The 14,839-nt window shown below is 31.3% G+C and overlaps 1 protein-coding gene across 13 annotated transcripts in view; it reads right to left on the reverse strand.

Annotated features, from left to right (window-relative positions):
* Positions 1-14,839, reverse strand: part of mub (poly(rC)-binding protein mub) — a 151,210-nt gene that overhangs the window by 89,588 nt on the left and 46,783 nt on the right. For 12 of the 13 annotated variants that reach the window (XM_089699821.1, XM_089699823.1, XM_089699822.1 and 9 more), the window contains exon 2: positions 7,157-7,184. The exons of the other annotated variant lie outside the window; for it this stretch is intronic. The gene's annotated coding sequence lies outside the window, so the exon portion shown is untranslated. The remainder of the gene's footprint in view (positions 1-7,156; positions 7,185-14,839) is intronic. 13 annotated transcript variants of the gene reach the window in all.

Genomic DNA, 14,839 nt, shown 5'->3' on the forward strand with positions numbered 1-14,839 from the left:
AGCAAAAATTTTCTAGCATCCGAATATTTCCAACTTCCTAAGACCACATATAATAAAGAAAGAAACATTCCATTTATATCAAGAGTGGGTTAATTTTTGCGTCGTAATTGGTGGTGAATAAAAATAAAAAAGCAATACATATAGTGCCTGTGTTTCCTATGTTTGTTACAATAAGTTACAATAATTAATCTTCGTTCAGTAGTGTTTAATAACATGACCATTGACCCTCTCGAACCTCGCGACAAATATAATGTCATAGAAACCTAATTAACGACAATCTACGATAGGGATAACATTAATAATTGTATTCTATAAATTTCAGTGATTAGGTATTTACAAGTTTAAAAGTAAGGATTAACAAGTAAATCCATAATAACAATTTCGAATGTTGTGATCAATCACCGCAAATATATATTTTTGAGGAAAATTTTTCTGTTTATAATATTTTCCATTATATTTACATGGTAGTCTTCCCGTATTAAGCCCGGATTTACGCTGAAAACCAACCTTTCGTTTGTCCCTCGGGGCTTATACTATCACCGTTCCTAATAAAATAAAAATCTGCCCAATAGTTTACCAACGAAAGCTTAACATGTTCATTGATAATGTAAATAAAGAGAAAATTTTGATGTAGTGAAACCTCAAAGAAAAATTAAACTACCGGTCAAGTATTTATACATATATTATATAGATACTTTTAATGCAATTTCAATTCATATTATAATCAAGAAACAACTACACTGCTATAACGTAATAATTTTTTCAGGGCGTTTCAAATATAATAAATATCAATTCAGAATAATAAAACTTAGTTTAGACTTAAGATTATATGAAAGATTATCACTTATAAATTTTAGATGCCATAGAATCTTCATTATTCAAAAGTAAACTTAGATTAATGATTATTTCCCTCTCAGCGATTAACAAAAAATAATTTGAAAGCCAAGGCGAGAATTGGAACACAAAACTTATTCTTCTTCATAAAAAAATAATCTATTAAAAATTAAATGTAATCTACAATAAAACAGAAGCAATTTAGCAAATTGTTAAGTTACTTCGGTGTTAGACTTGTCTTTTATTTTATTCATCCCCTTTCAAGCGAGGGATTGATTAGAGAAAATATAGCGTATCTTAATTCGAGCATCAGTTGATCTCAAGCGAATGCTGGCCAACTTGTATGGGATGTAATTTAATTTGGGGCACCTGAAAGCCAACTAAATGTCAATAGAGGACCGAATCAATCTTAATTACTTGAGGTAACTTTCAGACTTGAGCCATTATCTGAATGAAAGTGAGAATGGCAGGCGCTGTGCCGTCTGACCGGTAATTTGTTGTTCCTTTGTTGTAATATATTATATGAGTAATCTATGCCTTTACTCTTATGAAGATTAATCTAGCAGGATGTAATGAAAATTTTTAAATATGTTTTTAAACTTTGTTTATTGCGTTAATGCTGGTAAAGTAGATGAACGGTAATTTATTTTACGAGCTACGTCGTACATTTTTGTATTGCAAGCATTGTAGCGCACGATCATATTTTTGAATCACTACCATGAAAGCATTTAAACAAACCTTAGTTTCTTCTTTCTTTCTTATATAATAAATGTTAAAGTAGTCCTTTCAAGTTAGTCCTTCGAGCCCAACCTAAAAGGTACTTACCATATACCAGGTTACCCATTCTTATAGTCTCATGATAGAATAATAAGAAGTAGGTATAATATGGTTTTCTTCAAGCTCACAACGTTTTGTCGTTTGTTTTCATAATATTTATTACGTGTCGCCATGATGATGCTTTAACGAAAAATTTGATATCCAGCTCAATTTACATAAAATTTACATAACATTATATTGTGAGAAAGCCCTATATCTATTTTTTATAAATGCTAACGTCTACACCGCTAGGCATATGGAGCTGGCATATTTACAAAGAAAAATGAATACTGAATGACTACGACGTTTTCTAGCAACTTATACAATGTTCATGATAATTTTGTGAGTAATGGAATCTCAAATGGTTTATTCAAAATAATACGGGCTGTATGTATTTTGCGTTGGATGTTAATTTTAGAATGGGTTTGTGTATTGTTAAATGGTTTTGTTCAAATAGATACATAAATATAAATACATATAGACATATGTTTTTTTATCAAAATTTTTGTTTTTAAAACGTCTCAGGGCCGATTTTCAATCCATGGTTAAAACTTGTCCGCCTTATAAAGTATTACACGATAATATTAAAATGTCACCCGTAAACTGTCAAAGACGGGCAAAGAATCCATTTTTGAAATGGTAGTTTAATACGTAATTCGACGAATAAGTATTAACCAAGGATTGAAAAATCAGCCCTTAATAAAATAACAAGTCGTGAATAAAAATAAATGTTGACTACATAAAAAAACAAGACTGATTAACGATTTTTATTCCTAAACGTCGTACAAAAGGCGTACCAGAATACTTCGACTTGGCTTGCATAAAACAAGGCATTATATAATTATACTTGTACTTGTGTAATACCAGCTTTACAGCTTCGTCGAACATGACGCTACATTAGAGCAGATCGGATGTAACAATGAAAAGAAATAAGTAAATGGCTATTAGTGCTACTAAGTTGAGCCGATTACCAGCAGCGCTGGTACATTTTGTCGAGTATTCTTTCGTACAACGGTTTAGCCGTGCCTTTCGTATTTTATTTCCCGCCCAACGATACCGATGCAGTAAGCTAAATATTGAGCATTCTCACGGATTCACTGTTACCTAAATCAAAATATTTGTGAGGTTGTTCAATCTACATTTGTTTGTGGTTTATTCTATTACTTATGGAAGGCTTGTACAATACGAAATGAGTGGAACGAGAATGAAATGTAAATAATGAACTCGAAGCTAGTTACATAAAAATAAACAAGCGCGTTTTCAACTTCAAACAGCGTAGCAGCAGTACTAATCACAAACAATTCCAAAAACAATTTGGATCAGCACTGCATGTTTGGTATTTGTTTTCATTGTGCGATGAACATTAAAAACTGTAACATATACTAGACGTATCGGAATGAAAAATACACTGGTTTTAACACAATATGCATATCTTTCTCTTTGTTGATAACGTAGTTAATCTGTAGTATAGGTACTACCTATAATAGATGTCCATTGATTAACAATACTCCAGAATAATAATACACCAGATTTCACCAAATGTTTGCTTGTTATTTATTGTAAGAATTGTACACAATATGTATACTATCTAGTTACCATTCCATTACAATTTACAAAGCTAATTTATTTTCTAAATACCTATATCGTATCAATAAAAATCTATTACACTATTCAAAGAACACATTATTGTATACATCTGTTTCTAAAAGATTCGTATCCAAAGAATACTTATTGTTGCGTCCCATATACCTACATAATGTAGACCTAATATTCGGTTTGTCCACGAACCGCATTCACTGAACACCACAATTCCACTCTAATTTCATACTGAAAACAAACAATTATCTCTAACCATTTCATTTGCGGCCGTGTTTCGTTACATTGCAAATGGATTTGGGGTATTCTTGGTACACGATTTTGCTATTATCCCGCTACTACCGATATAATTAAGATTACCTAATATTAGGATTACACTAAATTTCTAGTTGTGGTTTCCATTGTTATGTTGTGGAGGCGGAGGGGTCACGATATAAAAGCAAGGATCTTAGGCCCGAACGGATTAATGTGTATTAAGAACAGAGATGATAATATAACACACACATTTAAACAGGTAACCATAATAGAAGTTTGGAAAACAAAGATAATAAAATCATGTGAACTTATCCAATACTTTTCTATTTTTATTTCATTCAGCTGAATGTCAGTTCTCCGAGTCACATAGCATGGAATGACTTTTCCTCATTGCATCATCATAATATATTTATACCGAAATTGTGCAAAGTAATGCTTTTTTAAAAGCGAGGGAACACAAATAAAAGTGAGGTTTGTTTCGTTACTGGATCTTTCTTCTCCTTATAAGTTTTATTATCATATAACATTACGTCACAGCATCAATAATTTTATTATCTGTCGCAGTTCCAAAATATGCAATCAACAAAACCAATTTGGATTCAATTCTGTAACATACAATGGATTCAAAGAAATAATCACATTGCTATCCAGTATGCATAGTGTAACTCAGATCAGCTTTGGTAAGTAATTTGACTTCGAACATAGTTGGTCCCTCGACCTTCGCCCGGGTTCATATGCCTACGTGACTCATGTGCGTAATTCCTAAGGTTATTCACGAAAGATTTACAACTGACCTTACCTTAAGGAAGTGTTTTAGGTCGCCTTTTGTTCTTTTATGAAAATTTCAAGGGGCAAATGCCAGATAGGCTGATTACTTGAGACGTATCATGAAAAGGACGGAGCCAGAGTGAGCAGCTAGTATTATAATAAATTTAAACATGAAATATATTATGTTTGATAATACAAAAAATAAACGTTAAATTATTTACTTCATGATTGATGTGAAAAGGAAACAAAGAAAAAGTTTGGGGAATGCCAAAAACACTCTTCAAAGTGATATCTAATTTAGAAGTCGAAGATTCTTATGAACATAACAAAAATATGAGTAAGAAATTGTTCTGAAACCGCGACTTTTTTATTACATTGTTCTCGGAAGGGAAATTCTATGATCAGCATTTTAGCGACTCTCAGAGTAAAGGGTGCGCCGAGCCATGAGACTTTTTGAGGTTTCTTATTGCCGAGGGATAATGAAATACTTTATAATATTACCGTTAAATAAAATTCTTACCTAACTATCACCTTTATTGTCAATTTTGTTCAATTTTATGGTAACTGCCTTATCAATGGACAGTAGATTTTTTAAATTAATATTGTTGGCTTCCCATGAATTTCTAACTGACAACAACGAAATAATAAAAATATATATATTATTTTGTTTACAATCGTAGTAGCTTTCTATACCTTATTTATAACGATGAGTATAAGTAAAAAAAAAATAAGGTATGAAATATACTTTATGAAGTAACGATACATTATATTAATAATTAAAGATCTCGATATTCCGCAAGACGCATTCCCAAACCCTCTTGATGACATAAAAGTAATTGTTAATGACGGAATTGAATACCTCATTGTTTTCTCTTACGTCAACTTAATTACCGGAACAACAAAAGCTGGTATTATTTAGAATAAGTTGACTGGCTTCAAGAATGATTAAAATTAAAGCGGCGTTATTCTGACGCGGAGTATTTTCAATAAGTTCTGTCTTGCTTATGGGACCCCCTGAAGGTATAAGTACCTTGTAGGGCCAGTGTTGCTAACAAGCTTAGCTCCAACAATCAGTAGTCAAGCAGACATTGATGGGGAGATCCACCCACATTTGGCAATGTCAAATTTCACCCTCTTTAATTAAAAGACTTCACTCAACCGAAATTCGTAATATTGGAGCTTGTCTTTACAACACTGTCGACACTAGATTTCATTAAGACAATCTTAACTTACTATCTCGAATACTAAATCGTAATTGAAATCATAATATAAAACCGAAATGTTTGTTTAGCGAGATAGAGGGCTTAATTTCATTATGGAATGTAGATTAAAATTGACTTTTAATCATTATATTGAAATATACTAAGTATTTGTTTAAGGATTAACACTTATAATATAATCAAAGCTTCAACTTTTTTATTAATTCTGTTGTACAATTCATTGATATAATATTTAACAGATACATTTTTAAAACTGTAATTGTATTATGAAATACTATGAAGAACATAAACGCTAAAATGAGCGAAAAGCTTATAGCTAATGAGAACTAATAAATTCCAATAAATAATCATACATTTTGTATATTAAGTAGGAATATCTATAATTTATCGGGGAAGCGAAAGCGCTGTAGCATTAAAAATATTATCCCACGTTTAACACCGCCATTTATCACAATTTCAATAAATAAGCCTTTTAGAAAGAAATTCCTTATTGGATTCGATTAATCTTATTTGTTTCGAGGGCAATCTTAGAAAATCTTCATTATTTGTTGGTGATTAGACTTTATTTATATTAATTAATATATAATTAATAAACAGTATTTCAGAGTTGGTTGAGTTCGAGCCTGTTCTGCAAATTAGGCCCTTGGAGTTAAAAATGAATACCGCAATGCTCTGTTGAAATATTAAACGGCTGTTTAATTATTTGTTTTCCTTTTTCCCTGTTTGTTTAAGTCAACTTTGGGATATACAGGGTGAAAACGGATGACTTCTGAAGATTTTTTAGAATACACACTTTTAGAAATGTTTGAATTATGTAAATGCTTAGGTTTGGAATCTAAATCTAACTCTATAAATGTAATATATTTCATGTTCAGATGTTTGTTACCCTTTACCGTAAAAGGCATTCAAATGAATGTTGCCTGAAATTTGCAAAATCGTATAATAAGTACAGGTAATAGAAAAGTCTCAAGCAGTAGACTCTGTGAGTAGACTAAAACTAATTAAAGCTATAATTATACTCCTAAAAATTACAGGCTGATAAAAGATTTCAGATATATTTCATTATACGTGGGCACAAATTAAATGAAGATAAAATAGATTAACAGTAAATATGAGTTAAGAATATTTAAGGTCGTGGTAGACGTCTTGTTTGTCTTAAACCCCTTTTTTCAAGTGAAAGTTTCTGTTGCCGCAGTTTTTTGTTCAGCTTTTATGATAACAAAATAAATAAAAAAATAGATTGGTTCCTACAATTTAAGTAATGTAAAAATGAATGTACTATTTCAATATCTATATATATAAAACTCAAAGGTGACTGATATAGTGATCTATCAACGCACAGGATGGACACAAACCACTGGACGTATCGGGCTGAAATTTGGCATGGATTTCCCGAAATTCTTGCGGGAACGGGGAAAAACGGGGATGCACGTACAAAGTCGTGGGCGGAAGCTAGTTTATAAATACAAATCTTATAACTATAATCATCTCCTTAGTAAACCTTTAAAAATATTCAAAATGAATCCACACTCCGCATTATAGAGAGCAAATACTTTATGTTTGTTTATTCAGTATCTACAAAGATAGTTACACTAGACTTCAATGAACGATGTCAATAGAGTTTAATGCGTATTTTTTTTGATGTGCTAAGGGCTGGCTGGTGTTACCTTAACGATGTCCTCGCGCGCTGCAAATCTGTAACAAAACATAATATTCTAAGTCAACAATTGGGTCAAAAAAGTCAGAAACGGACATAAAACTGGCAATATACTTATCATGTCGTAAAAGAGAGTAGGTAACAGTTTATTGGCCCTTAAAACGTGTTATCGTTACATTTGCATAGGGCCGAAGATGTTCGACCTAACACTATCTGTTTTTATGATCTTGATACGACTACATATTTTTGCAATACTGCAGAATGTCCTTACTTTAATACTCTAATAAACATATTTTCTTTATGTATCAGTATTTGTATATTAGATAAATATATTCCATGTTGTCGCTGTCGAATTAATGAGATGATGTCACATTTGTATTATTTGCATAAATATGTTTTTGGCAAAGGCGCCAAGAACGTAAGAATTGTTGAAAATTATGGGCAAAGTATTTCTAGTTCCTTCTGTGCGATGGTTCAGAACATAGGTCATATTATTCCCTAGTGTTGAAATTTTCTGTGATTTTATTTACTTTTTATACTACTAAATATGTATACTGAATAGAAAATAATCAACGCCTCCTCTTACAATAGTTCTCTAATGCAGAGCCATATTACTATGTAGAAAATTAGTGCGTAATTTTTTATATTTTAACATATCAAACAAAAGAAGCAATTAGACAAACGAAGAAATCAGTGTTCCATAAGTATTTGTCAAACAATTAAAATCCAAGTATAAAAAGTTTATAATTCTGAAGATGTTTTAATCGTATTTGAGCTCGTCTGTTACGTGCTCCATTGGGACAATAATCCTCGTTTGAATCATAATTTATCTTAATTAATCCCGCTTCAAGGAACAATTAACCAAACAATGGGAATTAATAAAATTGGGAGTCTTAATTACCGCTTTTATGATGCTTTTTCTACTTTGTGAAGGATGAACGTGGATTTTTTATTGAGTATAAATTTTCATTATGTCTCACCATGGTTTCACCTCGCGCTCGTCAAATAGAATAAGAATGAGGGTACAAGATTGTCACTCCATAGGTATTATTACTGCTAAAAGAAATATTATGGAGCTTTAACATTACTTTACAGTATAATATGAAGATGACCTTAACTTGTGTAATGAGTAATTTTAATGACTTGGAATTATCATAACAATATTTAATAGATACAAATTTATATATGGTCACCAGTCACTTATCTAACATTGCAAAAAAACTATTGTTATATCAACAAACATTCCTATAACTGTTTACGGCGTTGCATAAATCAGTCACTCATCACACGAGAGCGTGGTGTGGTAAACGTCAGATAACAGAGGTTTGCGATGGAACTCGTATAATTCACTAAGTGCTGAATTTTGATTGTATGTACGGCTTTAAATCTTCCCGAATTTTGCGCTCGCTGAACCGACTAAATCTATAGGTAAGTACATTTATAATGAAATCGTTGGAAAGTCAAAACTGTACATTTATTTTTTTTAACAGAATGCTGGGGCGTGATATACGATATCGAAAGTATAGTTTTTTGTATGTATGTCCGGGCTAAGCTCAAAAAATACTGAATGGATTAACTTCAAATTTTGTACAAAGATTTGAGCCTTAGAATGGACATAGGATAAGTTTTACCCCGGAAATCCCACGGAAACGGAACTTTTCTTTGACTATGCGGGCGAAGGCGCTGGAGGAAAGCTAGTGTATTTATATAACGCTAGCTAAGTTTCAGTTCTACATATTAAAGGTGCACGCTCCGTTTGTAACATTCGCAGTTAATTAAACAATTACGCGTGAATATATAATACGCAATATATTATTTTGACACTTTGTTGTATGGCTCTACGTTTCCCTTGTTTATTTTGCATGTTTGTTGATTATTTCAAGTGCAATGAGACATCTAATATGTAAATTTGTTGTATTGTTAAGACATAAAGATTTATAGATACGTATCTATACTAAGTTATTGGTGTTCTTCTTATGTATACCTATTGTGTGTACCTACTGTGTAAGTAAAATGATTGTGTAAAATGTTACATTTTAGAAAAAAAAACACATTCATTTAAACATTGATTTTTGGATTACCTATATTTGTACATTAAGTACCACCAAATTTTCAACCTTCACAATGCTGTATCCTTGCATAATATTTAAATCGCAAATAATTCGTATTATAATTTTGTACGGCGAGTGTCGGCGCCTGAAATACGGGGTCTAGCATTCATCAAGACTTTTGTAAATGATTTTTAAGGCAGGTACAACGAGTGAATAGCTAATGAGGCCTGCATTCGGCGCTTTGTTACGCCACATTCATTACCAGCTCCCATCGCAGTTTGTTTACAAAAAACTGCTTTGTTCCTCGCCGTACTCGAGGGTAGCAATTTCTCTAACAATTTAAGGTTAAGCGATCCCTTATGGGAATCAAGTGAATTGTTTAAAAGGAATATTAATCGTAAAGAATTGACACACAACTGTTTCCTTACTCTATAATCATAATATTTATGTGTGGATACTGGGTATACTCATATTATATTCTACAAAGTTTTCTATAACACTGCTACTGAAACATGTTTTTGATTCAAAAATGTATCATGCCTTTGTAAGTAATAATTAAAATAAAATCATCATTTTTAGTAATTCAATTGTTTTAAATTAATTATAATCATGAATTTTAACAACGAAACCAATACTTATACAATTAATTAATCTATGAATAATAATATTATGTAAACTTATAAATATTTGTTCGGCGTAGTTAATTGATATTTAGTTGTATTTTTATGAAAATGATTCACGTGGAAATAAATACAGAATATTGATGTGCCCCTTAAATTCAGGAGAGCTATTAAAAAAGTGTGTGTGCCAAAAAAAGAGCGTGTCAGCAAACAGGTGTCAGAAGTGAAACTTCTTTGGCAAGATTCAACGATTCCAAAATCTACTGGGGCCATGACGTGGCCCTGAAATTTTACTCTCAACGCGCCATCAACATCTTAGTAAAGTAAAAGTACAGATAATGATATAATACTGTACTAGTCTTATACGTATAATATATTTGTATATTGACAGAATACTTGTGACTTTGTATTCATCCTTGATGTAGCTGTACATGCTTCGTAGCTAAGTCAATCGACCGTAACCCGTTCAGCAATAATTAGTTTCCAATGTATTGTGGATCTTGAAGCTAATTGTGGATTGAACGGGAGTTACAAATAGAAATTGAAAGTACAAGGGTTAAGATTTCTTTCACTCTCATTCATGCGAAACAATACAATACTGTTTATACCCCTTATCCAATTCTTGAGGGTGCAATTATGTATTTGGGCCAAGGTAATTTGTCTTCTATGGTGGCTGGATAAGTATTTAAAAAACTATACACATTTTTGTTTGAAATCTTTTTCCTATTTCTAGATAATCTATAGTTTTTAGCTTAGGATTTTAGATATATATGACATGAAACTATTAAATTTAAATTAAACGTTTAATTTATTAAGAAGCCTCTTTTATGCTGTTTATGAAATTATAATTCTCGTTGATCATATTCAATTAAAGGTTGTCTTGAGGTCTTTAGTAATCCATCTTAAAATAGTTTCTTCATATACCAATAGTAAAACAACTTCACAACAAAAATATAACAAGGCTTTAACTTTGACCTCCGCGTATAATGTATGTATATATACAAATCCGACCTCTTTAAACTTGCACAATAGCATTGACAAATAACAACTAATAAAGTTACGTGGAGTGACGACGTCAAGAACACACCACATTCGTAAGTTACAGCTTTCAAAGTTATGAATCGAGTTCTATTTACTCATAGAGTTTGTGTTCGCTGTTTAGGATTATTGTAGGGAATTTATTAAACAACTTGAGACGTAATAATTGTTGATATTGTAGAACGAACGGTCTGCGAAATTGTGATAAAAAATTAGGTCCTTATTACTGTATTACTTTTTCCTTGGTCTTAAATGATAGGTCATTTAGCATTTGAATATATTTCTTATTCCTTCATTTCGAGTGAGGGATTCATTTGTCACGTTTCCAGTGGATAGGCGACGGTGATCACTTATCATCCACCAGCCCATTTGCCATCACTGAAGATTTCCCTAGTGTACAAAAAAACATAAATAAATTCCCGCATACAACGTAGACAATTTCACACCTCGGTAAATTATTAATTTGTTGTCCCTTTGTGCAGATAATCTGAGGAGGTATGCTATAACTAGGCGTGTGCTTAACCGGGTGTTATGCCTAATTCCTTTTAACTATTAAAAGGTCGTTTCAGCATCTATATTAATGGGGTCACACGGTCTAACAACGTCACTAAATCTCGTCACTATCTTTGCCTATTATAGACACATTAATTATCTTTGACAGTCTCGTTAATAGGCTTTCTAATTAATATCTACAGTTTCTTACGAACGTATTTTTAAATTGAATATTTTGAATAGTCAATTTAAAAGCATTGTCACAATATCACTCTTGTAAGCGTTATTTTTTTTCTACGAATTTCATACCCTGAAGCAGTTTCATTATAATTTTATATGAACTTTGAAAATGTTCAAGGTAGAAGTCAAATGTAGCTGCAGGCGGTCAGTTATAAATGTTTTCGTATGAACATTGCAAAATAAATGTATTATTGTTTATTTGTGAATAATTTAATCTTCAGTAGAATTGAATATTTCTTATTTTAATATCCAATACGACAATTCTTTAAATATTTTTAATAAACGTTAATATTTTACCAGATAACTAAAGAAGTTGTATAAAAAAAGCTTATAAAAGAAATCGCTGTGGTCAATTCTAAGTCAACATAATATTATATTATATATTTGTCATTAGTAAATACTCAAAGAGAAACGGCACGCATAAGGAAAATAGGGTTGAATCACCCTTTTGACGTTATTTGAATTGTTTTATAAAGGACCAAACTATTTTATACACCAGTTCACAACGAAACTAAAATTTATCAACTTAAGTTAATTTGTATTGGTTAAAAGCTACATAGAATCAAAATAGCAAGTAACATCATTTACTAATAACTTCTACAGAATTTGAAGTAATTATTTTTGATTTGTAAATTAATAATATTTAGAATTTGGACGGTTAAAGTTTTTTATTTAAATTTTTCCTAGAAAAGAAAGATTGTCGTCCTTTTGAAATTAAATTCACATCTTACTAATGTTTTGTGTAATTTTATTCATTATAACGAAAATTATATACCAACGAAAAAGAGGATTGTATTATACATACTTACCCAAATATTTGATTTGAATGAGCCATCTGTGGTTCATTACACGTTGGTCAATTGACAACGTTCAATTTGGCGGGTAACAAGTCGTAAATTTGTATTACTGACAAACCTTGGTCGGAGCGCAGTGAACACATAAGCCATTACAGCATTACACAGCCACAGAACAATCCCTAATTTACTTGCTCATAGCGAGCTACAAATGGACTAAAATATTAATGTAGTAATGGCCCCGCTTTGCGATTATTCCGCTAAGTGTTATTGCAAAAAGGTATTATTAATGAATTTATTAGATTAGCTTTATGGACCTCGTTTGTTATTCTATAAATGTTGCATAGGTTATTCGCGAATGTTTATTTGAACACTGTCTCTCGTCGTTGATATAGTTAAGTTTTAATTGTTTGCCATTTAGTTTCGAGTCTCTCACACATGCTAGTCTTAAGCAACTAGCTGTGCCCCACGGTTTAACCCGTGCTCCGCTCCATTGGTCTTAGGGTGATGGTATATAACCTTTCTCGATAAATGGGCTATCTAACGCCGGAAGAATTTTTCAAATCGGTTCAGTAGTTCCCGAAATTAGCGCGTTCAAACAAACAAACAAACTCTTCAGCTTTATAATATTAGTATAGATGAGATCAATACAATTTACAAAAATATCTTCTTAAGAGTTAATGATGGTTAGCGACGATAAACACTCAAACAGATTACGCAAGGTCGTTTTCTTATTTACTTTTCTTTCCTCTCAAATCCGCTTAGTTAAATACTACTATTAGCACTAGTGGAGTTTTATCCCTCCCAAATACCGCTTAATTGTCAAGTACAATATAACAAAAATAAGAGTTTGTTATAGTCATGTATTTCTTTGTAAATGTTTACAATACACGCGCACAATAACACAAAATATATGAAGTAGCGTTTATAAAAAATAATTTATTAAAATTGAATAAATAATATTTATTTTATTTAAGATCTCAACAATGCTCGGTTTAAATTTAAATAATGTTTCCCAAGAAATCATACAAAACAGGCATTATTTCCTTTTTTAATAACCGTAATTTAAGTCCAAACTTTTACTTAATGCTTTGCCGTAGTTAACCAACTCTAAATAATCTGACAGCAGAGAAACAAATAACTTAAATACTCTCGCAAAGGAACCCTAATTAATGGTAAAGTTAGATGCAGAGATTTGTACGTGTAAATTAAAGGGCGAATGTTTCTCAACGGACTCTGAAATTTCCCTTCACTCGCCGTCTCGTATTTTCATGTCATAATTTTAATTTACGTGATGAAAATGATATCCTTCTTTATAAAAACTTTCTATTTTAAATAAAGTTGCAGGTAGCGTGGATTTAAATGTTACTTGATATTTTGGGACGGGTATAATTGTTTTTCCTTTTATAAAGTTATAATTAATCAAGCGAAAAGGCATCACGTATTTTATATATCACGTATACAACTTTTTCATTTTGTTATACAGTTTCGTCCATTTATAATTAACATAATTATTATATGCTATTTTCATTTCTAAACTAATTAAATATAATCTAATTAATCTTATCCCGTACTAATTAGTTTATAAAACCAAAAACCTCTTAAATTTATAAATATAACAGGTATTTAATATATAATTGTATTCACTTACTCTATCATACAAACATATCATAAATACAAGTCAAATATATTCAGCTCTTAAGTGCGTTATAATAGCGGGATAACCCAGTTTTCTATTTAATTCAAAGTAAGATTTCTCTGCGATAATTTGATTATCTCTTTCCGAATTAAAACCCTTAAAACAGAGGACCCTTTTACATTTAAATGGGATGTTTGAGATGTCACAGGCAGGCGGGATCGTGACAGTAAGCCCTCGTGTCCTGCACCCGACCTACCAGTTAAATGAATTATGCTGTCCACACGACGATATACAACTTGTACACCGACTTTAGTATGAGGTGTTTCGAATTAAATGCTCCTCAAATCATTTAAAACTTTTATAACCGATTTATTGAAAAATAGAGGAGGTTTTATCTAACAACAGAAAATTCAAGGTAAGGTTTATATTAAAAATTAAAAAGTATAAAACACGTCAAAACTAAGTTGATGTATCAAGTTAAACGTTTTACTTATTTAAGGCACCGACTCTACTTGAAGTTATTTTTTACATTTTGTTAAAATAGTTTATTTTTATTCATTAGTATTATATACTAGATGTTTCAAGCCTCTTAAAGTGAGCGTGGTCACGGGCGGAATTATTTTTTAATCCTATTTATTTACTAACCCCATTCGCGTAAAATGAAAAACAGGAAAGTATCAAATTGTGTTTACTTGCAGCTTCCTTGTTTACCTCTGAAGATCTGCTGCTTAATGATTTTAAGTAGCAATTACGTTAAAATTATTGTCATACTAGATTTTTCCATTTTTACTAGATTTTTCCATTTTTTATGCATTTGCA

This window comes from Colias philodice, chromosome 10 (genome assembly GCF_061535455.1).
Source record: "Colias philodice isolate Cphi_HAF_F1 chromosome 10, ilColPhil1 Martin Lab GWU primary, whole genome shotgun sequence".
NCBI classification, from domain to species: domain Eukaryota; kingdom Metazoa; phylum Arthropoda; class Insecta; order Lepidoptera; family Pieridae; genus Colias; species Colias philodice.